General features: G+C 38.8%; 1 protein-coding gene across 24 annotated transcripts in view; it reads right to left on the bottom strand.

Annotated features, from left to right (window-relative positions):
• Positions 1-25251, bottom strand: part of ESRRG (estrogen related receptor gamma) — a 656445-nt gene that overhangs the window by 249462 nt on the left and 381732 nt on the right. For 4 of the 24 annotated variants that reach the window (XM_078356579.1, XM_078356572.1, XM_078356578.1 and 1 more), the window contains exon 3: positions 7716-7847. The exons of the other annotated variants lie outside the window; for them this stretch is intronic. The gene's annotated coding sequence lies outside the window, so the exon portion shown is untranslated. The remainder of the gene's footprint in view (positions 1-7715; positions 7848-25251) is intronic. 24 annotated transcript variants of the gene reach the window in all.

The following is a 25251-nucleotide window of genomic DNA, read 5'->3' as shown; positions in this document are numbered from 1 at the left end:
ATTCGACTTGAGAGAGGGACAAAAGAGGCAGATTTTCTGAGCTGTGTCTCTACAGACTGTTGGGGGAGAAAAGTTTGTGGTAAGTGAGCAACTTTCAATGATAAAAGAGAGGAATGGAATCATATTTCTCCAATGGAATGTAAGTTCCTTGAAGACAAGAACTACCTGGCTCATCTTAATATTCCCAGTAGTACCTAGTAGAGTGCCTTGAATGCAACAGTTGACCAATAAATATTTCTCTAATGAGTCCTTACCCATTTCTGTCCTAACTCCATCCAACCCTTTCTTACAGTACCTTGCATATACTAGGTACTCAATAAATGACAGCTAAATGAATTAATGATTTCTTAATCTTTCCATTCCTTGTTAAAATGTGAAAGTGGGGAGAGAAGCAAAGTAAACTTTCAGTAACTGAAAAAAAATCTTAAGAGAACGAATCATTATGAACATAAAATGTGCTAATTTTATTTACATACCAAAAATAAACTGTACAAGAAAACAAGTAAAAATGTTGAATTCACATCGCCCTCTGGTGTTGGCCTCTCCCAGACAATTAAAAAACCTTCAAACCTAACAATTTAGGGAGATTTTACATCAAAAGAGGAGCATTCTCCCTTCCCTGATGAATGCAAAATGAGTGTCGCATCGAATGAGAAGTGCAGCATCGTTCAAATTTGCTTCAGTTGTTAAAGATGAAATTATTAACTTCAACAAAGTATGGAGCCTTCAGTATATTTGCTTAATGGAGTGGATTCCTCCTTCTGTCAAAGTCAGTATGTCTAACCATGACAGTCATTAGAGACCAATGGAATGGGGCTGCTAACTGTATTACAGGTTCTCTTTATAAAAGGTGTGCTTTAAAATCTAGGATAATATGACTTTTCTACAATAGCACACAATGAAAATTTATTTATTTGCTAAGTGTGAGAAAAGTCATTGAGTAGAGAATGAAAGTTACAACACAGGCACAGTCTATTCATTTGCTATGAATGGTGTATCAGTGTGTCAGTGCAGCCAAACTGAAACCATACACCATCCTTAAAGTGACTCTTAGGATCATGGAGAGAACCCTGGAGTAAATATCTCAGTGTAAAAATCATTGTCCTGGCTATGGCATAGAATTCAGAAAGTTCTTTGTCTTTTTTAATATTGGTATTGGTCTTCAGGGTAATTTAATTTGGAGAGCTGGTTTAAATTTTCCAAACACTAATAGTATGTTTTGAAGGCAGTCTTAGACCCAGAAACATAAACTAGAAAGCAGATTGTGCCGTGATTCCTTTTAAGAGTTTTTCCAGCAAGCTGTTGGCCATTAAGGGCTGTTACCATTGTCACCATGTTCACTGTTGTCATCATCATCAGCAACATTCGTGGGTAACACTCATCATCATCATCATTGTCACTATCACTGTCATTGACATGATGGTCAGGGTTGCTAAGTATCACTAGTTCATGATGTGCTAGGACTGTGCTCAAAATTTCACATCATTTAGTTCATCTGAACCTCACAAAATCTTCATAACATTCCAGTTTTACGGATTAGGAAACTGAGACTTAGTAATTTACTACAACTTCCATCATAGGTAACTTGCAGAAACAATTCTAACCCTGCTCATGGAACAAGCAAGGTTACCATTGGCTCTTAGTCATTACATTGACTGCCATTAAGTACCAGATTTTACTTGTGATTCCCCTGGACATGGTGCTGCATGGAGTGTGATTCTGTTCATTTATCTGCTGTATCCCTCTTTTTATCTATGCGATGAGCAGAAAGGTTTGCTAGGAGAGTTTTAAAGGGTTAAGTGCTTTAAGAGAACAAAGCTATAGAGATCAGTCTTGGGTGGATAAGGAACCGTGAGGGAATAAGAAATAGATTGTCCATTAGAACCTTTTCTACTGTGCCTCTGAACAAATGACAATAAAATAAAGAACATGAAACCTCTGGGTGTTAAATCTATTTATTTATTTATACTATATTTGGCAAGCATTTATTACACTGTTGTTAGCACCGCACTAGGCGCTAAACAAAACATTTACACGCAGCGGAAATGCAAGCCCACATTCTTGCCTTGGAAAATAAATATCAACTGTATAGCATTCATAGGGTAACTCATTTGATGTTTTAATCAACTCCATCTCATCTGAGTCTAGTACCACACACTTGGATATGTGCACAGACACGCACGCACACACACACACAAACACACACACACACCTCTGTATACACTCCTTAAAGCAAAGGTCCAACAATGCCCAAAACACACAGATTTCAGGCAAAAACTTTCCAAATTCATCCAACAATTAAAAATAAACTGATTTGAAGAAATGCACACACATAGGACTTATAGAGGTTATTTCTACATCTCACCATCTTTATTCCTGGCAATACATGCTGTGTTACCTATGAGTAGTCTCTTTTTGGCTACAAATGTGTCCCATCTTCCATCTGTTCTTCTAGCAATATTGCTGGCCTACTGCCACTGAAGCTACATCAGCCTTCACGATGTCATCTGAGTAGGTTTTCTCAAGCACCCGTTCATTTAGCTCTCCAGGTGAGGGTAGGCATATACATTTTTCTGTAGTCCTCTGAGCGGGTTTAACTTTGGATCCATATTAGCAAATGTGTATGTTTCTGCTCTATCTACCAAAGTTTGCAACCTATTTTGCTAGGATAGAAAACAGAGTCTAAAGTTCCTAAAGAAATTGCTGGCTGAGCCATGAGAGGGCTCAGCCCAGGGTCTCGATTTCTCTTTTATAATGGGATATCAGTTAGAGGTGTACCTATTAAAGACAACACACCCTGAATTTTGCTATATTCTTTCACATTTTGCTTTTCTTTCCTTCTTCTTCTTTTTTTTTTTTTTTTTAAGTCGAGTCTCACTCTGTCACCCAGGCTGGAGTGCAGTGGCACCATCATGACTCACTACAGCCTCAAACTTCTGGGCTCCAGTGATCCTCTCACCTCCAGCCTCCTAAGTAACTGGGACAACAGGCACACACCATCCTGCCCCGCTAAGTTTTTTTTTTTTCCATTTTTTTTTTCCCCCAAAGACAGGGTCTCACTATGTTACGCAGGCCAGTCTCCAACTCCTGGCCTCCAGCGATTTTCCTGCCTTGGCCACCCAAGTTGCTGAGATTACAGGCATAAAACACCATGCTCAGCATGTTTTTGCTCTTTCATATACTTAAGTAACATTTTTCTCTATTCCAGACACTGTGCTATGCATAGGAGTTTTTACCCTCTTGACTTGAAGGCTGACGTTCTCCCTGCGCACTCCTTTCCCTTTGTCCAGTATCTCACTGCGTGTATTCAATGCAGGCCTATTAACCAGTTGGTTAGGAGGTTGGGTAAGTTTTCATGTCAGCTCTGTGTATTACTAGGAGTTTGTCCTTGAGAAAGTTACTTAACCTCTCTGCATTTCGTTTACTCATCTGTAAAAGACATACTCAATAAAGAATGGCTATTATCTTTAAATCGTATTATGGTGATGTATATTTATATTTCAGTCTTCATGTTGAAGGCAATTATCTATGTATCAAACTCATTCTGTACATTGTAAAAGAAAGTATACAAAATGCAATGCGGTGTTATTATTTAATACAGGGTTTAATATAGGCTTTAATGTAGAGTTTGTGTCAAAGAGAAGTGAAAAATATTTGCTGAACACCTACTATGTCTTAAGCATTGTTCTGACCGCTTTACTTATTTTGCTTAACCTTAAAAAAGTTCAATGATGTAAAAATAGTAACAGCCTTCTTTTATTGTGCAATTATCTAACAATCTTAATAATATAAAAAGTAGATATTATGGTAATAAGGAGTCTGATTCTATGAAGAAATAAAAATAAGGAAATGCAGCTCAAACATTAACTTATCCAAGGAAACCTGGCTAGTAAGTGACAGAACCAGGATATGACCCCAGGTCTATCTGCTGGCAGGGTCTGAGCTCTTTCTGCTAAAGCACATGCTTTTCCTAGATGGAAGCAATGTATAATAGAAAAAGCCCAAGCTAGGCTGATGAAAAGAAAAATGATACCAAACTAATAAAATATTTATATTTATAGGCAAAATGCCCTCATTGGCAAAATATTAATTTAATGTATACAGTGTTTTATATCCCAGATAGTATGGCATCCACATAACTGCAAATGACAGAAGTTACCAAAGCTAACGTTTAAAAGAATTTTTGGCTTAAAGTTCTTAATTTTCATAGTATTTTTGCTTGCCTAATAGTAGAATGATGGTGTCCAATTTGAACACGTAGGTAGATGTATTCATTTTTAAAGGCGTCACTTGGAACATTATACCATTTATTTATATCCTGTAGCTGATTAGTGACCTGACGTCTTTCATAGATGTAACTGGTAAATGTTTGGTGAAATAATAAACATACTCACTGAATCTTCATCTCCTAAGTTGAAGATCTTAGAGAGTTGTCAAATGCTAAATAAACAGAGACTGGTCCCTTTTTCCAAAAACTGTCTGCTCATCAAATAAATGAAGCACGTAAACCACGTGCATACGCTACTTTGCTTCATTTTATGCTATGCCTGTTTGCAAGAAATTGTAATCATTTTCCTTAAAATGGCCTAATTTAACTTAATTTTTTCCCTCAGCATATTCATAAGACCTTAGATTATTATCAGTAATTATCAGTATGGCTTAGCAAAGGAATCCTCATCAAAGAACTCATAAAACAGGCTTAAAATTTGTATTTTATTAATTTCTAGCACAAACATCTCACTTTAAAGCTTCCAAAATGCTTGCACATTCCTAATCTCATTTTACCTATTTGTGAGATAAATCATGTTAGTTTTCCAGTTTTATCAATTATGAAACTGGGATTCAGAGATGTCATTTAAATTGCCTGGGCTTGTAGCAACCCATAAGTGGCAGAGACAAACTTGGGAGTAAGTACCCCCATCCTACCAGGCTTCTTTCTGTCTTAGCCCTCTCCTAATTCTTCTGCCTCTCTCTGTGGCAATACCATGTGATGGAAATAATGACGGTTTTCATGTACCTCTTTGTCCCACGTGCTGGGTCCTTGCACTATCATTCCTGTGGTTCTGTCCCTCTGCACAACTCCTTTAGAGCATCATGAGGCTATAATGATTGGTGGAATCCCTCTCCCCTTCCCCCACCCCCAGCGACACGGCTTCTCTCTGATTTCTCTGCGTATCCCAGACACAGGAATGTAGGACAACTGGGTGTATGGGCCACAATGATTGCATTTCCTTCCAAAATTGTTATGATGATTTTTGTTAACTAATCCATAAACGCTTAACACTGAAATACTTACTGGTAGCCTCTATATAATTGTTTCTGCCATGAGCAATTGGTGGGCTTTGAGCTAACAGTTCAATCATTTTAGGCCTCAGTCTATCAATTTTACAGTGAGAGAAAAAGACTAATTTGTACCAAGTCTATTCAAACCTTAACATATTATTAATCTATGAAAATCATATGTGGTATAATTCAAAAAACAACAATGCTCAGGAAGCTATGATGTAATTAATAAATAGTATCCAGTAGGTTTTCTCCCTCATGTTTTATATAATGTTGCTTATTCTATCAATTTCATTTTGCTTCAGTTTCTTGCAAATAAACTACAAAGGCAACTGTATAAAGATTAATTCTATGATGTTGGTAACATGAACTTGAATAATAAATGCTATTGAAATACAGTTATTACTTTTAAAATGTAGGGGATTCAGATAAGATGATATTGGGTTCTAATTATTGATTTACAAATAAAGTTTAGAAAATAACAGGCTTTGGAAATAGAGGGTAAAGCTGGAATCCCTCATAAGCAATGGACTCTCAATTCACTTGTCAATGTACATCCTAGATCAACACTTGCTCAGAACAGGTTACAAGTATCACATCAGTTAACCCATGTTAACCAGACAGGATAGAAACGGACATTTTGTGTCAGCAGAATGCCCAGCCACTCTACTCTGTCTGGGACCCCATTTTTTTAAATGCAGTAAACGTGCAAGAGAGTCAAATGTTTTCCCAACTGCAGAAGCAAACACTTTGCCAGTAATTCCAAATAACTTAAAATATGGCCTTGCTTCTCTCTTTCTCCCTTTTTTACTATCAGTACCAAGCCAAGAGTCTAAATATTAATAGAATTATTTATACAGGCTGTTGTCCACCTTACTGCAGATTTTTCAGATTTCTTCTGCAACTTGCTGTATCTCAGCACATAGGATCCTCTTTTTTCTCGTGTTTGCTCAAGTTACACAAGTAAGTTCATGAACATTTTGTCGATACACGATTTCTGATTTTGTGTGTTGGGGGGGAGAGGGGGGAAATATAAGTTGTCCCTGTGTTTATAAAGTGACGGGATCTGGAAGGATGGTGTCAGGCCAGCCAACTTTTTCAACTCACTAAAATCAAGTGCTGTTATTGAGACAGATGAGCCAGAACATGGCACAGAAAGAAAGTCCATAACTGAGTGTGTTGACCCTCTCCAACTAGAAATAATCTTGAAACATGGTATATGAGTGAGATCTCCTGGGGGGCACCACATACCTTGGTAGACAGGGACAGAGCCAGGGAGTAGCCCATTCATTTGTGTCTACGCTTATGGGGTGGCAATCATCAGTTGCCTACAGTCGACGCAGAAAGACAACACCTGCTTAAATCAAATCTCTCATCCATCCCTTTTAATGTTTCATGGCTACATGGTCTTTATTCCAGTCCATTCTCTTTCTAGCACTCTAAGGAGCAGGGGGAGCAGGCAAGAGACCCAGCAGCAGTCTGTTTGCCAGGAACTGCACAGCTAAGGTGTCTAAATATTTTTTGTTTGCACTGTTATGCCATCACTGAAGGATCAATCAACTGGCCTCTGTGGCAAACTGCTGTTCAGTGACTGGTGCCATCCTGTGCGCTGGGCAAACTGACACCGATGACCAATGCTCCCCGTGGTTTGCCCTGTCTCTCAGGTTCCCTAAGACCTTACCGACGGCACCTGTTAAAGCTGCTTCTGCTAAGCTGTTCTGCATTTGTCTGGCTGGATTTGGACTTCCTGGATCTCTGACTGAATACAAAGTGATTAGAGAGCCCAGTGTTTGGCAACAAGCGCAATGGGGAGTACTCTGTGTGTGGGTCCACAGGAACACAATGTGTTCTTCATAACCCCATGCAGGGAGCGCCCAGCTAGATTCCCTGTGCTGTGGAGATCAAAATGGTCTCCTTTGTCGTCAGCTGTTTAACAGCAGCTGTTTAATGTAATTCCAAATGATTTGCTTGAATGAAGTTGTCATTCTTGCAGTAATCTTTAATTTAGTAAAACACATAGCTGAGTAATGCTATTTTTAATGTTATTTTAGCTTTAAGAAAGTTTCCAACCCCCATATTTTTCATGTCAATGACAGATCAAATCACTACCGGGAAATATAAATTACGCAAAGGAGAAAACTAGATATTAATATCAGTATTTTTCTCCCAAAGTTAGTCAAATGCTAATATGCAAATAGAGGTTTATGGAAACAAACCAAAAAGAAGTATAATGAAGTTAACAGAAGAACTTTTGCATCATAAACATTGCCCTCATTTATCACTAAATATAAATCGCACCTTTCTTCTGAGGACTATGTCTTATGTTAATAAACTCAAACAGCTAGTCCAGGAAAAACATTTTAAAGATTTAATGTTTTAAACATTTGGACAATGTGCTCCAACAATACAACGATGACCACAAATCAACCTACCTTCCTTCTTTCCTTCCTTTCTTCCTCCCTTCCTTCAACTTTATTGATTATCATCCATTGCAGTTTGTAGAGAAGTCTGTTTACAAGGCAAAAAATGCCTGGCCTGTGTTCTCAGGCAATTCTGCAGTTCTCCTGTGAACAATAGAGGGCACTGATGCTTCTAATCTGGCAGACATCGCCTCGGAGAGAACAAAATCGCTCTCCTACTTGTGGCTTGCCTTCTAGCTAGCCAACCTCTGGGTACCACATTCCATTTGTGATACACATTCACTCTCCTAAGAAAGCTACCTTTATGCTTTCTCTATTCGTTGATATTCTATGTCCAGTTTTCAAAGCACTGCATTAAAAAGCTGTTCTTCAGTAATAGTGTGTGATCTATTTAAAAAATATCTCCTGGTTTTTCTGATTATGAATGGGTGTTCTTAAAGCATTTTTCTTACCTTACTGCTCTTCATCCTAACCCTGTTTAAATACAATTCATTCAGAGATGATGCTACTTGCTAGCATCTTGGCTTAAAAATGAAAACTCCATAGGCTAGGACCCTTTATAAATATGTCCTGACAACCTACTGTCCAGTGACATGTATTTATCAAACGTCAAGAGAGGTATTTCATTTATCAAATGAAAAAGAGGTATTTACCTTTTTTTCTTAACTCAAAGCCATAACCATTTAAACTGTTTCACTTGAATCAAATGAGATGCATCATCCATTTCCCTGATGTGCTTTCAGTAAAGAATAAAAGCATTCATACGAAATACCTTAGGAGAGTGTTCTGTGTTTAACCATTTTCTCACCATAGAAGCTAAAATCACTTAATCAGAAAATGCTCTATCATTTTACACTGAATGGTTCATAAGAACATAAAATTCCATTTAGCACTGCCACCAGCTCTCATCATCTACCCTTTTAAAATGCTTACCCATCTTTCTCATTGCTATTCAAAGAAACAGATTTATTTCTCACCCTGGAGTTGGGAATTTTGGCATGCCAGATTGAAAATGTACCCAACACCAAGTAGTGGATGGGTTATTCTTAGTCTCCTTACATGCTTAAGAGAAAATGGGGCAGTGTATGCCTCTAAATCAAGTGAAGTTCTTTGGAAACTATGACTTCAGCTGTAGCGAGATTAGTGAGGCTGTTGTCATATTAGAAAAAGAACTGGGATCATGAACAATAGAAACGCTAGTCACGGCAAAAGAGATGAAGGGGCGAAATCTTAGGGACTGTGAGAAGAGGTTGCAGAATTATTACCATATTCATCATACTTCTGATTTATTTTAACTTTGGTTATGGAAATTAGAGAAATTCCTCCAATGGCTTTTTGATGTCTCTCAGCAACCACTGACATTTGGTGGGGGGTAGGTAGTTTGCCTCGGCCCAGCTGTGCAAACCCCTTTCATCATTTCTCTCCTGTTCCTTTCAACTGCCCTTTCTTTCTCTGTCTGCCCCTCCACTCGCTTTATTCTTTTCCCTTTTTCTCCTCCCTGCCTAGGCATCAGGGCCTGGGAGCCACAAGTAGACCCAAAAGACACAAGGGTGGCTAGAATACTTCCTGTTTCTTCCCTGAAGAAGTCAAGGGAAATGACCTTCCTAGATAACCTATCCTTTCTCTTCTTTGCTCAAGGTTTACAAAATAAAAATCAGAATCATTTGTGTTAACCTTTCTTGTGTTTTAGACTGTTTATCATATTAGATGGAAGAATATTCGGCTGATTTGTTTTTTCTTTTTGGAAGAAGCTATTTCCATGCTGTGGCTGAGCTCTCTGGCAGCCAACAGCGCCTTTGATTAGAAGGCTACTTCATAAATTACAAACCACCAGAGTGAGAGTCATTATGTAGAATGGGCTCTGCCATCTGGTCATCCACTCTCTACATGATAAAGGCCATCATCTTTGCTCTGTGGCTTGGTTATCTCAAGGGGTCCTCAGCCACAGCACTGAAAGAAAATAGTTCCAAGCTCACTTGGCCTTTTAAACCTAAATGATTCAGGCACTTGGAAGGGCTATTATTCCCATTTAACAGATGGGGAAACTGAGATGTAAAAGAGTTAAGTATTTTTATAAAAAATCCAGTACTAAAAATGTATAATTTGCCCTTTGTTTCAACAGCAAGAGATCAGTGTCCTCTTTTTTCTGCTTTCTCTCTGTATAAGAAATTTCACAAACATTTCATTTCCATTTTCTGAAAGGTTCTGTCAATGGAAATTACGGGCGTATGTGACAGGAGAGAATGAATTTCTTATTGAACAGGTAGGCACTCTGCAACAATTTATCTCTGCTGCCTCTAAAGAAAAAAATAAAAGTTTTTTAGTGAAGTTGATAAAATGCCAGACAGGAACTAATTCTTTACTTTTATGTATGTTTCTTTCCTGAAGCCAACAGAAGAAACATACCTCTCTTTACCTCTGGAAAGCAGTTTAGAACGCACTGCCAGAGGTCCTATTCTCTTCAGAAGGAACTTCCGGGCGTTTGAACTAAAACTGATCAAATCAAAGAACTGTTTAGCCCAGCATGGATTCAGTATGAGGGGAATTACTAATTACTTGAGTCTGAGATGTTTCTTTCTTCCTATATTAATGTACTGTTAGAACAGTAGAGTGTAGTGGCAAGAACACGTATTCTGGACCGGTGGCTAGGTGCCATCTGGTTAACTAACTGGCCCATGCCTTATTAGCTATCTGGCCTTCGGCCAGTTAGTTAACTTTACTGAACTTCAGTTTCCTCCTCTATGAAATGGGTTTAGAATAGTAACTGCTTCATTGGACCACTGGGAGAATTAAAACAGTAAAATTGTTATAGTGATTAAAACAGAATTGTTTCAATGAGAATCTTTTGCTGCCTTCTAATTTTTTTTCTCTCTCAAGATAAAAAGTTATCAAAATAAAAGAAAGTTAGATTCACAGTCACCATAGGTTTATACAAGGATGATGAGGATGATGTCTTCCTTCTATTAGTGGAAATAATGTGTTTGGCTTTGCTGTCTTTCTAACCTATAAGCATTACCAATTAACATGGGCAAATGATAACCGGAGGCAAACAACCATGTATCTTTATATTGATACACACACAAACACACACACACACACACACACACACACACACACAGTAGTACCTATCATTAGAAGTTCCTATGCATGCACAAACATGTTTTTTGTATTCCTGTATCAAAAGTTTGAAACTGCACACTAGTGCTTATGTTTCTTTGCAAAGATATGACAATTCAGTTGGATGCTTTCAATTAACGTTCAGAGACTTCTGCCTGGCCTGTAATGTCAGACTCTTTTCTTATCAAAGAAGGTTGGAATTTATGAGACATGGCAAGAGAAAACCATCAAAGGGTACTTTTAAAGTCCATATTAACAATTACTGCCACCCTCCTTTTCAAAAATAGTAAAAGAAAATTTCAGGAAAGGAGATCAACAAACTAATACGACTGCTGCTTATAGGTTTCCTTTTATACTAACTCTACGTTCTGATTTAAGAAAATTGATCTCAGAGATGCATTTGCGCTTTCTGCATATTTTATATTAGTTGTGCAAATACATAAAAGTATATATTTTTACATTCATGTGGTATAGTCCTTTAACAAAGTGTACAGGTATAGTCCAAATAAACTTAAAGCATACATAATTTCCCAGATGAAAAGCAAAGACTCTTTGGAAGTATTAAGGATTATGTATCATGACTCCATGTCAGAGTGTAAGAACCCCTGGCTTTAGATTTCATAGGAGGGAGGAGGTGGGGAGTGGTAAGAAGGACCGGGTGTGCATGCGTTGTCTACATTTTCTTCAGAGCAGGAATAAAATCAGTCGCCAGTGATCGTCCACGCAACATAAAGCTGGGTTTCCTGGGCTTGTGCTGCTCAGCTGTGACTCCACTCAGTGTTACCAACTCCTTGTGGCATTTGGTTATCCTACCATTGTTGCTCGCAGGCCTTTTGTCAGAAACCATGCTGATTTTACTGCCAATTTTTTTTTCCCAAACCATAAGAGCTTTCAAAAGTAACTTAACTTAATGGGAAGCAGCTAGACATTTTAAAAGAAAAGGAGAAAAAAAACAAAGAACAAAAAACAAAAACCCAAACCTTCTTCCTTCCAAATATTCTGAAATATAAGACCAAGAACGAATGTGACCTTGACCCAGCTTACACATTTCTAAGCCCTGGGGAATCTCAGGCCTTCCCTCCAGAACACTTACACACATACACACATGATACAGTGCTGTTTCAGGATTAACTTTTACTCTAGAGTCCCGTATCTTTTCAGTATTTCCAAAAACATTTGAATTGTGTTTTCCCCTCTCTATCACACTGCAAAGGTGACAGTCAACTTCAATCACTCAGCATCCTTCTGGGAGCATCTTTCCTTCCACATCCTTAGTTCAGATTGACCAGCAACTGTTAAAAAATATCCCCCTAGGAATCCTATATAGGAACAATGAGTTTGCCCTAAGCTACTACTGTGATGATTCAGAGATAATCATTAGCTTCCGGGCTCTATTAAGATATTTATTTCAGTCCCTAATTTCAAATTTTATTCCTTAGTAGCTAAGTGAGTACAACCAGGCAAAAGAGAAATAACTTACATTTTTATTTATTTATTTATTTTTTGCCACATTTTAATCTAGTTGGGTAAAAGATTTGGTAGGAAACTTTGAAAGTAATGAATCACACGTTCTCAATGATTTGTGGATTTCACTCTCAAACGTTCCTTTTCTATTTCAACTCCATTATAATGGATAATTGAGAACTGACTACACAGATGGGGAATGCATCCATCCATTCATTCAACAAATATTTCAAGATGATGACAGGGACATCAAATTTGCTACATGTAACTAGGCTTTCTTAAAACAGGCAGATTATGACAGACTATGGAAGGAAGACAGTATAGTTTTCATGTTTATATATTTTGAATATTCCATGAACACATTTACAAAGAACAATGAAAAGAAAGGGGCTGCATCACAGATATTTTATGGGTTCCAAAGCAATTCATGATTTTATCACATCTACTGGGTTATTTTTTGAATAAGATATTTTTAATAAAATCTCACTACTTTTTTCAAAGCAGCAAATTGGTGAATTTTTGATGTTTTATAATTTCCCAAATTATGATTTTATATTAATTGTCATTCCTCCCAGAGTGGTAGCAAAGTGCATGATTTGCCTTTAAAGCAAAAATTAATTTGTGAATTTCAAGTCATGATTTGTCTTCATTCCACTTAGACCAGGACTCTAGATCTTAGAGCCCCCCAAACTCAGCTACTATATAATGTAAAAAGGAACATTTGGTTAAATAAATGGCTAAATTAACAAAGTAACTACATCATGCACCTTTTACACAGAATTTCTTATCCTGAATTATCAATTATATACAAACTACATACTATATAGAAAATAGCTTTGTTACATTCAGCAGCATATTATACTGTTGTTGGTGAAAATAAAATTCCTTTTCACTCCTATTTCCTTATATTTTTCTCACATGGTCCCCACTTATAAGGAAACAGTGACCTTTATCACTCAGTCCATGCTGTCAATCCTCAACACCCAATCTCCAGATTCTGTGGAGTCTCAAGTAGCTGAATCAGAGCAATCAGTAGATGTTTACAGAAATGAATCTTCTTTAGTGTAGACCATCACGGCAGAAACAACAAGAAACAGTATACATTTTTATGCTAAGGGTTTACTTTGCAATACGTACTGTTTAAAAGCTTTTCAACTTTATTCCAGGGGCTACTTGCAACTGCTAATTTCAAGGATTCTACTTAAAGAGTGAATATGTTTCTCCTGGATGAGGGCTCCCTATTAGTAACCATACAGAGATGCTGCCTGACCCTGCCCGTCCCTGCACATTACAGAATCTAAGAAAACTAACTTGCCCCCAGAAACCTGAAATAGTTTGGTTCCAAGTAGCGTGCATTCCCAAAACTGTTGTACCCCAGATAAATCTAGCTTCTTGCTGCCAGATCTTAAGGAAGCCTGTGTACTTTAATTTTCTCATCTGAAAAATGTAGATAGCATCTGCTCTATCTAACTTACAGGCATGTGTGGAAATAGATGCAATAAAATGGAAAGCCTGGCATTCAATAAAATTCATTCTCTCCCCAACCTCATCAAAACCAAACTACTGAAAAAAAGCAACATACGAATATTAGGGTTTTTTCTTTTCTTTTTGTATTTCAGGATATCCGAATGATATGTTATGGTGGACAAGTTCAAAGAGTCTGGGAAATGTGCCATTTCTTGGTCCTGGAATAAGAGAATCACTTAGGGTGGGGGGATTGAGGAGATTATTTTAACCAGCCAGGCATTCCTACTCATTTTTCTCTGTGTATCACCACAACAGGAGTTTCAACGAGAGAAATTCGTACTTATCAGAATCAAGAAAAGCAGGTTCTTTCTCTCTTTGACAGATAGAGTTCTCACCATGGGTCCTGATAAAGCCTTTTCCCCACTAGGAATTGAGAGAGAGCTCATTCTAGCTACTTTAAAGGAGAACAAGGCAGGGAAGGGGAGGTATGGATAAGATTTCCAAAGCTAGAGAACTTGCAAATATCTAAAAAAACCCCAGTATTTATTTCAAGAAATTAAAGAGTGAAATGTTGACAACTGAAATAACAGAAAGCTAAAGAGGAATACTCTTAGTACTCTGAGTATATTCTATCACGTAATAGAAAAGTCATACACTTTAAACGTGTACAGCAATTCTCTATGCAAAGAATGGTCTTCATTGGTTTTGAGAATATCTTTGGGATCTGACAGGAACAGCATGGACTAGAGTAGAGATCGAAAAATATTATCCTAAATAAACCCATATCTCATAACTGGTAGATTTCTAGGGTTTGCAAACCCATCTCCCCAAGACCAAAGTGAGAGATGCCAGTATACAAGAGCCCTTCTAAACTCATTCCCTCTCCTCATAAAGGCATTGCCATAGCTCCCAGAACTCCTATCTAAGGTTGTCATTGCAACTTTATGCAATGTTTTGCTCTAAACAATTCACTAATTCAGACTGTAAATCTTTATTATAAAGATTTCCTTCTCCTAAGCAGTAATTCTCTCTGCTCTGGTGGGGAGAGGAATGATTTGTTTTTTCGTTACTGGTTATTTATAAGATATCTACTCTAGATTAGTCCTGCTTGAGTGACATCCTAAATGGCTCCATTCCCCAGCAGTACTCTCCTTCTGATGGGAGACTGACAACCTCTACTTAGAGTGTCTTTCATGGTACACAATGAAGTGTAAAACTGCTGTGAAAAAGCTCATGTTTCAAAACAAACCATCTCTATAATAAGCACTTAAAACACTTTTCATTAATATATTTCTTTGTGTATAAAACAAAAGCTTAATGCTGGAACATGGCCTTTGACAATATATATAGTTTTTATTTTGCAAAAATAAACACTATTTCACTTTTTAGCTAGACCAAAATAATGAAAATGTAAGTGAGGCTTGCTTCAAATTTTACCCACATCCACACTCTTAATGCTGGTGCAAATTGTGTTGTTTTCAACCAAAATATTAAAGTTCAACAAAAATCCAAAGGCAAAAAGCTTGAATTAGTAAATATAGAATCTAACAACCTTTCTATCTCAGGTATTAGCAAATATCTTTGATCTAGAGAGATATAGCCCTGTCTAATCCTTATCTGAATTTGCAATTAAGACTTCAGAGCCACAGATATCGGTACACAGTTCTGTACACAGTTCTGCTCTCTTAATTTTAAATGACTGGACCCAAATCAAATCAGGCTTCAAATACATTGAAAAGTAAATGTCTAATGTCTAATTGAACTAATAGATAGTACTTTTAATACAGCTAATGCTTAGTGCCAGCTTTAGGAGCTCGGGAGCTGCAGAAATAAGAGAAATGAACAAATAAAGAGCATGAAAAAACAAGAGGAAGAAAGAAAGAAAATCCTCCTTGGAAAACTTGTCATGAGATGTTGATGACTTGATTCTTTAATATGAATATAAAAGCAAGCAAATTCATATTGATTCCTTCCTGCCATACCTCCTCCTTCCTTGATCTAAATGTGCTCTGAATTAGATTCCCATTCACTTCCATTAATTGTCACCTCCAGTAGAATATTGTAAGAGCCTCAAAATGAAGCACTTATGAGTTTTCTTTTTCAATCTCTTGTGGGCTTCTCTCAGTTTATCGCAAATGAACAATCATGTTGGAAGGGGCTCCGTCTGTTTAATGTCATTAGCGATTGTTTCATAAAACAAACAGCCGCTCCACCATTCGGCTGCAGTTAATCTTAAATCTAAATGTGGCGGCACTCAGGGAGAGCCTCAGACGTGGTTTGTTCTCACCAATGCAAGTCTCTTAATCTATTGCAAGTCAAGGCGCTTATCTCTCTGCTCAGTTCAGAGCAGGGATTTCTTTGTCCAAATACTAAACCAAACCCAGTTAACATTTTGAGTCCAGAATTTTTTTTTTTAACCTCCTGGGCAATTTTTTTTAAAGCGACTCAAAGTCTACAGTATATTTATTTATTGACTGTACTATTTTACAAATATTTTCCCAATACTGACAAAGTCAAATTCTTTTTCAGGTTGGCGCCTACAAGCCAGCCTAATCAGTGAGTTTGGGAATCCTGATAAAAGGCTAAACTGAGAACAAAAACACATTTACAGACCTGGGAATGATGGGTACTTGGAAAGTCAAGGAATTCTGGGGGTTATATGCTCTGAAAAGAGTCAGATTACCTCTGCAAATGAGGCTCAATCATTATTATCTTAACAATAATATTATTTTTTAGCATAGGCATGGTCTTGAGTACTTACTATTAATTTTTTCCTGGAAATAGTCAAATAACCCCTAAAAAGGTATTATTATCCCCATTTTCGGATAAAGTAGCTAAGCCTGAAGAGGTAAGGAAACTTGCAGGATGTCACACTGCTGGTACCCAGCAGACCACAGGAAGTCATACTGCTGGTGCCATCATTTAAAAAAAAGGTCTAACTGGGTTTGAAGCATATGTCTCTAGCCATAAGACCCTGTTAAAACTGGCCATCACACCAATTTGAAAATCCATATCTATAACAATCATATATTCTGCAGTTCCTGGGAGAGTTCTAATTTGCAAGTTTTTATACCTCTGCCAGTTAATGTGCCCCAGATTTTTAGTGGAAAATATTATGGTTCTACGCTACAGTTTCTAGCAGCGGAAGTCTGCCTGTTGCTGCTTAGGCTCAGATAGCAAAGGCTGCTTCAACAAATAACTACCCAGTTTGCCACCAGAGCTTAATGGAGGGGCTCTGACCAAGTTCTCTGACTTAGTCTCCCCAGGTAGAAACTTTCAGGTTCCAGCTACAGCCCTGTGTGCCCCCCCTCAAACCTCCTGAGGGTCTCCTCTACCTACCACATGTTTTCCCGCCATTCACTCAAGGCCTTTAATCCGTTGCCTGCTCTTCTGTTGAGTTTTCTTTTGATTTTTAAAACCCTTTTGTTGTTTCTAAATTTCCACCAGCCCCCAGATAAAACCAAAAGATACTGGAAGGCAGAAATCAAAACATGAAACTCCTTACATAGTATTGAATAGCCACTCAGTCAGCAGATAAGCTGGAAAACATGCGTTGAGTACCTGTTAGTCCCAAGCACTAGAATATTTGCTTCCTAATATACCTATTATGCTAATAGAACAATGTTTTTCTTGCTCTAATAATTTGTTAAAGAGAATTTGAAGGTCACACCTCATTCATATCTCTCTGCTCTGGCCTTTTGGAATGATTTTCAGCTCTTTAGAGGGGATGAGGAGACAAGCACTTTTACCTCCAAGCATTGGCATAAATGGTTCCCTCAGCCTAGTAGATTATCATCTCTCTCCTTACTTGCCTAGCTCCTGCTCAACTTCAGATCTTACATCACATGTCACTTCTTCAGGAATATGCCCCCATTCACTGCATCCCTAAATGGGACAAGTGTCACTCTCATTGGTTTCCACAGCATCCAGGATTTCCCCACATCCTGTGCATGTTTCCTACATGTCTGTAAGCACCACGAGGGGTAGGAACTGGTCCACATGTGTGTAAGCACCACAAGGGGTAGGGACTGGTCCACATGTGTGTAAGCACCACGAGGGGTAGGGACTGGTCCACATGTGTGTAAGCACCACGAGGGGTAGGGACTGGTCCACATGTGTGTAAGCACCACGAGGGGTAGGGACTGGTCCACATGTGTATAAGCACCACGAGGGGTAGGGACTGGTCCACATGTGTGTAAGCACCACGAGGGGTAGGGACTGGTCCACATGTGTGTAAGCACCACGAGGGGTAGGGACTGGTCCACATGTGTGTAAGCACCATGAGGGGTAGGGATTGGTCCACATGTCTGTAAGCACCATGAGAGATAGGGACTGGTCCCCATGTCTCTAAGCACCACGAGGGATAGGGACTGGTCCCCATGTCTCTAAGCACCACGAGGGATAGGGACTGGTCTGTCTTGGTCAACACTATCTCCCCAGCACAAGGGACCAAGCCTGGTACAGAGGTGGTGCCCAATAAATACTGCCTACATGGATGGATGAATAGAAAAAAGGTGTGTATCTTAAAATAATTTTTTCTCATAACCAATCAAAAACTTCTCAAGTTCTTTTAAAATGGAGATAGAATATTTATATTCTGAAGAATATATTTAAGAAACAATGTGGAGAAGAATGACTATAAATAAGCATATATCTGTCTAGATATGAATATATAAATGACAGTTAACTGATATCCATGGCCTGAGTTTTTGCTGTTTTAAAATTCAAATTGAAAGCCCAGTATGGTGGCATGCATCAATAGTCCCAGTTACTCAGGAGGCTGAGGTGGGAGGATCACTTAAGCTCAGGAGTTTGAGGCTACAGTGAGCTATGATTACACCACTGTAGTCCAGGCTGGGTGACACCGTGAGACCTTTTCTCTAAAAGTAAAATTAATTAACTTAAATTGAGAGAGAATAAAGGACATTTTGGATGGAGTTAAACACATCCTAGAAAAGATAAGGGCAGGCTTTAGCAGAGGGATCAGAAGAAGGAAGACATGTACACTTCTCATGTTTTGCAGTTTTAACCAGGAAAATCACTATTTTATTAATACGTATCTAGAATTCAATTCGGTTTAACCAATAGTCATTGATTATTAGCTGATAGGAGAGCAACTCTACTAGGCATTATGAGGTGGTGAAAGGTGATAAAACATTCCAGTTGTAAGAATATATAATCAGAGGGCCGGGCATGGTGGCTCATGCCTGTAATCCCAGAAGTGTGGGAGGCCAAGGTCAGGAGTTTAAGACCAGCCCTGACCAACATGGTGAAACCCAGTCTCTACTAAAAATACAAAAATTAGCCGGGTGTGGTGGCGAGCACCTATAATCCTAGCTACTTGGGAGGCTGAAGCATGAAAATCACTTAAACCCAGGAGGCAGAGGTTGCAGTGAGCCGAGATCGCGCCACCGTACTCCAGCCTGGGTGACAGAGTGAGACTTGGTCTAAAAAAATAAAAAGAATGTATAAGCAGACTGTCCCTACCAGTACCTACTATCTAAAGAAAACAACACTTAAAAACAGGAAAAACAGCAACAAGGCAATACTTTGAAAGAAAGCAAAATTAATTTTCTACCTATATTACCAAACCTTAAAAGGCTATGTTTTCTGAATTGGGCTTAAACGTGACCACATTTTGAAATACCTTAATACTTGTCAAGTAACGGGAAAAGTGATAGGGCTCATTTACAAGTCCTGTCCTCCTTTCCACTAGTTCATAACTTTAGGTATACAACTTGGACCTGTCCAGCTCTTCCACCCAGTCCCCAGTTTTCAGGGAATCAGTTTCATGCTTCATACCCCGAGGGTGTATATGTAGTTCTCCAGATGTCTGACTCTCAAGTACTGCCATAATTGTACCTTGTAGCGGCTATTAACAATAACAATAGTAATACCAACACTCTGCCAAGTGTTTTAGCCCCGTTGCTTTATTAATTCTCACAATAACACTCTATGATGGGTGTCATATTATTAAATGCCCTTTTTTTCCTTCAGACAGGGAAAATGAAGCTTGGAGGGCTGTGTAAATTGCCCAAGGCCATGCAGCTATTAAGAATGAGCACCCTGTAGTAATAGCTCAGGCTAGGGAGCATTTTTTTTCTGCAACAGTTCTTAGGCCTAAAAACTTTACTTTATTCTTGAGCTCAAAACATTTTCCCAAAGGAAAGGGAATGCCAATATAAGTGTAGAAGGACCTTACACAAACAAATTCCTGGATTAGTATTCATGTGAAATTCCTAAGATTGTAAATTTCTGAAAGCCTATGAAGCAAGCATTTAAAACATGATTTTTGGATTAAACTCACAATTTACGTAAGAGTGCTAACTCCTCTAGAAATTTTCTTTTGATCAGTTCTCATCATTTATACGCTAAAAAGCAACTAAAAAATGGGTTAGTGCAGGCAAGAATGGGAGACAATTATATTGGTCAGCCATTTACAACAGGAAATTGCACTGATGTGAGAAAATCAGTTGCGCTCATTTCCTCGATTCTTCATGTTGAGCTTTCCTTCTTAAATGTATTAGATATATTTTCATATAGTATTTAATAAAAATGTCTGGAGCATGAGTATTTTCATGCCATAACATGCTGTTGTTGGCAACGAAGGCTCTTTGGGAGCACCATAATTTTCAATATCTCACTAAGAAAAACAGTCTTTATTATTTAGAAAAAAAAATGCCTTTGCTCTCAGCTGCAGTAGTGATACTCATTTTGAATTCTTTTGTTTTACAAATCCCATTTGAGTTCACACTACCTAACCAGTAAGGTGAGGCAGAGGATAAGTGGGAGAGGGAGTGTGAGGGAAGAGAGAGGAATGAGACAGAAACCTGAAATCGAAGAGGAAACTGGTCACAATATTAAGGTATGCTCAGCATTTTTGGCTAAAGTTGATTATTACCTTCCCTGATATCGTAAGGTTAAGTTAAATTCTATTTTTTGATTTGCAGTTGTTCTTCCCAGTTAAACGTACTCCAACATTTAGTTGTTAAAGTTTTCACTGTTCACGGGCAGTTCACACATGATGAAGAGGGCAAAGGTTTTGGATCCCAACAGGTGTAGAGATGGATGGATCTCAGACAATTACCAGCTCTGGGTAAACTGCTCAAGGATTATGATCCTTGGTTTTGTCATCTATAAAATGGAATAATAATGGCCTATAGAGGTTTGTGATTATTAACTATAATAAATATAAAAACTTATGAGAATATTTAGCGCAGAGTAGGTATTCAGTGTGTTACAGGCCTGCAGGGAAGATTAATCGGGGAGAAAAAAAAAGTGAATAGAATTCAGGACAGACTGAAATAAATGCTGGGATAGTTCAAAGCAATGTCCTACAAGGTATGAAACTTCTGTGGCTATCAGAATCTGCAGGGGCTCTTGTTAATCACAGAAATCTCCATGTCTCATCTCAGACATACAGTACAGAGTCTCTAGGGGCTGGATTAAGGAATCTGCAAATCTGCATTTTCAACAAAGTGCCTAATTGATTCTTTTCTTTTCTTTCTCTCCTCCACGGCTCCCCCTTTTTTAAATTAAAGAATAGGTCTTGCTAGTCTTGCTAGGTTGCCCAGGCTAGACTCTTTCACCCTTTTTTTTTTGAGACAGGGTCTCATTTTGTCCCCCATTGCGTGCTGCACTGACGCAATATTGGCTCACTGCAACTTCCATCTCCCAAGTTCAAGCGATTCTCCTGCCTCACCTCCTGAGTAGCTGGGATTATAGGTACGTACCGCCTGGCTAATTTTTGTCTTTTTAGTAGAGATAGGATTTCATCATGTTGGCCAGGCTGGTCTCAAACTCCTGACCTCGAGTGATCTGCCGGCCTAGGCCTCCCAAAGTACTGGGATTATAGGCATGAGCCACCACACCCAGCCCAGGCTGTACTCTTAACTCCTGGTCTCAAGTGATCCTCCTACTTAAGCCTGTCAAGTAGCTGGGACTATAGGTGTGTGCCACCTCACTGGGACCTAGTTCATTGTTATGTTCACTAAAATTTGAGATTTTCTACTAGAAAGAAAAAATAATTTGTATCCCTAAGAGATCCAACAGCAAACAGATGGCTCATTTAACCTGTGGTCATTCTAAGGGTCTAATTGTAGGTGTACTCATTACAGGGGTAGGGGAACAACAGATACCACAGGAACCCAGGAGGAAGAGCAGTGAAACGAGGCCACGAGGCCCAAAATGAGAGGGCTGCTGGATTGCAGAACTTGGGAGAGGGAGAGTCGTGTGAAGTGGCCTCTCTTTAGGTGACCCTGGACTGAGCGATACTTCCAGCACAAGGCTTGGTGGGTGGGTGGGGGGGGGGGCAGGAATCTGATTTATAAGTATCTTGTTCTTACTCTTCTTCCTCTCTTCAATCTCCTACTGAGTTTCCCCATTGGTCAGAGGTCACTGGAAGTGAGAAAACCCAGGAGCCCTGTTACCATTATTTATCTTATTCATTCATAAGACTCTCTGTGCTACCTGGAGCAGAGAGCCAGTGGGAAAGGCTAGAGACTGCCCTGGAGGGGCAGGTAGAAGATGTCTGACCTGGAAGAGAAGGGGTGGAGGCAGGAAGGGGGAAGACATCCCAAATAAAAGAGCTCTTGAGGCTGTGAATGACCTAAACACTACTGACACCAGTAATAGTGATGCTAATGGCTCTATCTACGAGCTTTTGTTAGTTCTGCTGCTCTAAGGACTTTCTCCTTACTAAGCTGTTTGCTGCTCCCAGCAGCCTGATAAGGCAGGCCCTGTGATCACCCTAGTCTTATGGATGAGAAATCCGAGGCAGGGAAAGGTGAACTTCCCTGTTCAAGGCTACAGCTACTTAGCAGGAAGCCAAGTTTACCTGGACAATTTACCTAGTGTATCAAGTTGATCCAGTCCCCTGAGTCTGTACTGACAGTTCTCCTGCTCTACTCTCTCCAAAGACGCTGACTGAGGGAAAGTGGGTTCCATGCCGAGGAAAGAAGGTGAGCAAACAAACAGAGGACATAAAGGTGCCTGGCGTGTGAGAAAAACATGAAACATGGTGAAAAGGATCTGGAGAGAGACAAGAAAGCCTTGAACATCATACCTTGGAGTTGCTTTTTTTCCTCCTGGCGGTAGGGCGCTCTACCGCCTGACAAAGCTTTTGAACATGCTGTTCCTATAACGTGGGTACTGAGCTAATCCCCGGACTTTAGCTGAACCCGACATGCTGAGGTTGAAGACAGCTTTATTGTTACTCACAAATGGAGTATTACGGATCCCTGGTTCTTTTTCACCTTTCATTTCTTGCGACTGATAGAAGTTTTTATATCAGTAGCAATAGAAACAGAAACTCAAAATATCTCAAGGCAGTGGAGGCAAAAATAGAATGTAATAGTAAAGCAAAGCAAAGCAATCTTCGTCACAAATCTTGTAAAGTGAACCTGTCGGGTTTTGATCTCTTCATTTAGCGTACTTGTCCTCACGGAGCTGCACTCACTTGGAAAAACTGGGACAAAGGAAGCCGGTCCTTATTACTATGTTAGTATTACATCTCTCTCTTTTTCTCTACTTTCTTATGCTTAATCAATTCTCAGCCCACCACAAGGATGAAGATAACTCCTGCATCGGATATTTGAATTTATAGCTGCTGCTGTTTGGGGCACTCTGGAGGGAGATACATTTATGCAAAGAAGACCGTATGTGTGGAGGAGGAGTGAGGAAAATGTAAGGAGAGAGTGGGTGAAAATCAACCCTGACTTTTCCTTGATTCTTACTGATGCCCCCACTTCTTCCATCTTTCTCTCTCATTCTCACAGCCCCAGTCCAAATTTGGGGATTACTAAGATAAAAAAAGAAATGAGAAAACTGTTCATTCATTTATTGGAACTTTTCCTATATCCTATGAACTGCTTTGGGACAGCAGCACATTTGATAGGTTTCAGTGCTAAAAAATATCTCAACACTTTGGAATTCTGTACCTGACTTAGTGGGAAAACCAGTGTGATATTTGATGTGATGGCAACAAATGCTTCTTTATGTATCAAGAAGACATCTTTAATATTTATCAGAAGTTACACCAGAGACACTGACCTATTGCCAGCATTTATATAATAAGAAAGTCAGAGTCTCTTTAGAAGTCTCTACCTTATCCATCACTGATCTTAATAATTCTGCTCTCTCGGGTCAGACATGACTCAGACCAAATGCCTCTGGCTGTAGATCCAGTGTTCTCTATCCATTATTCAGTTAGCATAGATGTTATATATTTGATTGTGGTTATTACATAATCTTTTTTCTGATCTAAAGCAATTTTTCTTCCCTTACAAATAAAACTTGATGAAGCTCGAATCATTTATAACCACTGAACTTAAGAACTCGAAGTGATCTTACAATCATATAATCCAACTCCCTGTTCTAACAGGCAGGAAAACTGAGGTATAGCGAAAGGAAAGGCACTTGTCCAAGGTCATAGTAAGTAGTGAACCTGACTCCAAGTATTCCTTTTGATTTGTCTTGTCATGCTGACTCAGCAAACTATGCAGCATTAACACGGTTTTCTTTTCTTTCCTAGTTCCTCATATTTTTGAATTCACATTGCTTTCTAAAAAAAGAAAAGAAAAAACCCCCACACACACAAAGGAGTGGGTATTGCCCAAAACTTCAAAGACACTATTTCTGAAAAATAAGGGCATAAGAAAAGAAAGAGGGGGAGATTTGTGAGCCTATGGACTAAAATGCCATCTAGATATGTTCCCCGCAATCTAATCACCTGCAGTGTTTATCATGGGTTCTGGTAACGGTGAGTTTAAAGCTATTTGGATAATAAGATACTGGGTTTTTGTCAGCTATAGCTCCATGATGTCTGTAAGTTTCAACATATCTCATGTTGGAAAAATATAAGCAATCTTTAAGCCTTTGATTGCTGCTAGTACCGTTTACTTAAACAGATACATAACTTATACAGTGCAAAGCAGATAACTGAGTAATTAGAGAGCAGTCACATGCCCATGGCCGTGTGAATGTACAAATGGCACAAGAGAATCCTTTACAAAATTTTCTTCTTCAAATGAATTTTCTCATTACGATACCTTATATTTAGTTTGTGCTTCGAAACTTAAGTATGAATTTGCTCCCAGGATAAGATGTGAGGACAAAATGGGTAGGAAAAGTGTCACCTATTAAGAAAAGAGGGTGATTTAAAGCATCAGTTGACTTTGTTCCCAACCAACTCTTCTGTGAGAAGAAGGTAACCCATTAGAAAGCTACAGCTGAGATTATTAGCTAAAATAATATTTTTAAAGTCAAGGTGAAAAGTCAACAAGTTATTTGCACCTACTCACATTGTTGGTATGTTTTATTATTGAAAGTGGCCAGCCCGCTATGTGCTAAGCATTGAACTTACATCGTCTCTAATCCTCACCAACATCCTGAAAGGAAAGTGCTATAATTCCACATTCAGCTGAAGAAATCCAGGTACTGTTCCCAGAGAACAGACTATAGCCATAGCTAACAAGTCCAGATTCTATTCTCAAATTGAAGA

The sequence above is a fragment of the Callithrix jacchus genome, chromosome 19 (assembly GCF_049354715.1).
Source record: "Callithrix jacchus isolate 240 chromosome 19, calJac240_pri, whole genome shotgun sequence".
Taxonomy (NCBI): Eukaryota; Metazoa; Chordata; class Mammalia; order Primates; family Cebidae; genus Callithrix; species Callithrix jacchus.
Note: the sequence above shows the minus strand (reverse complement) of the source record. Positions and strands in the feature narration are given on the sequence as shown.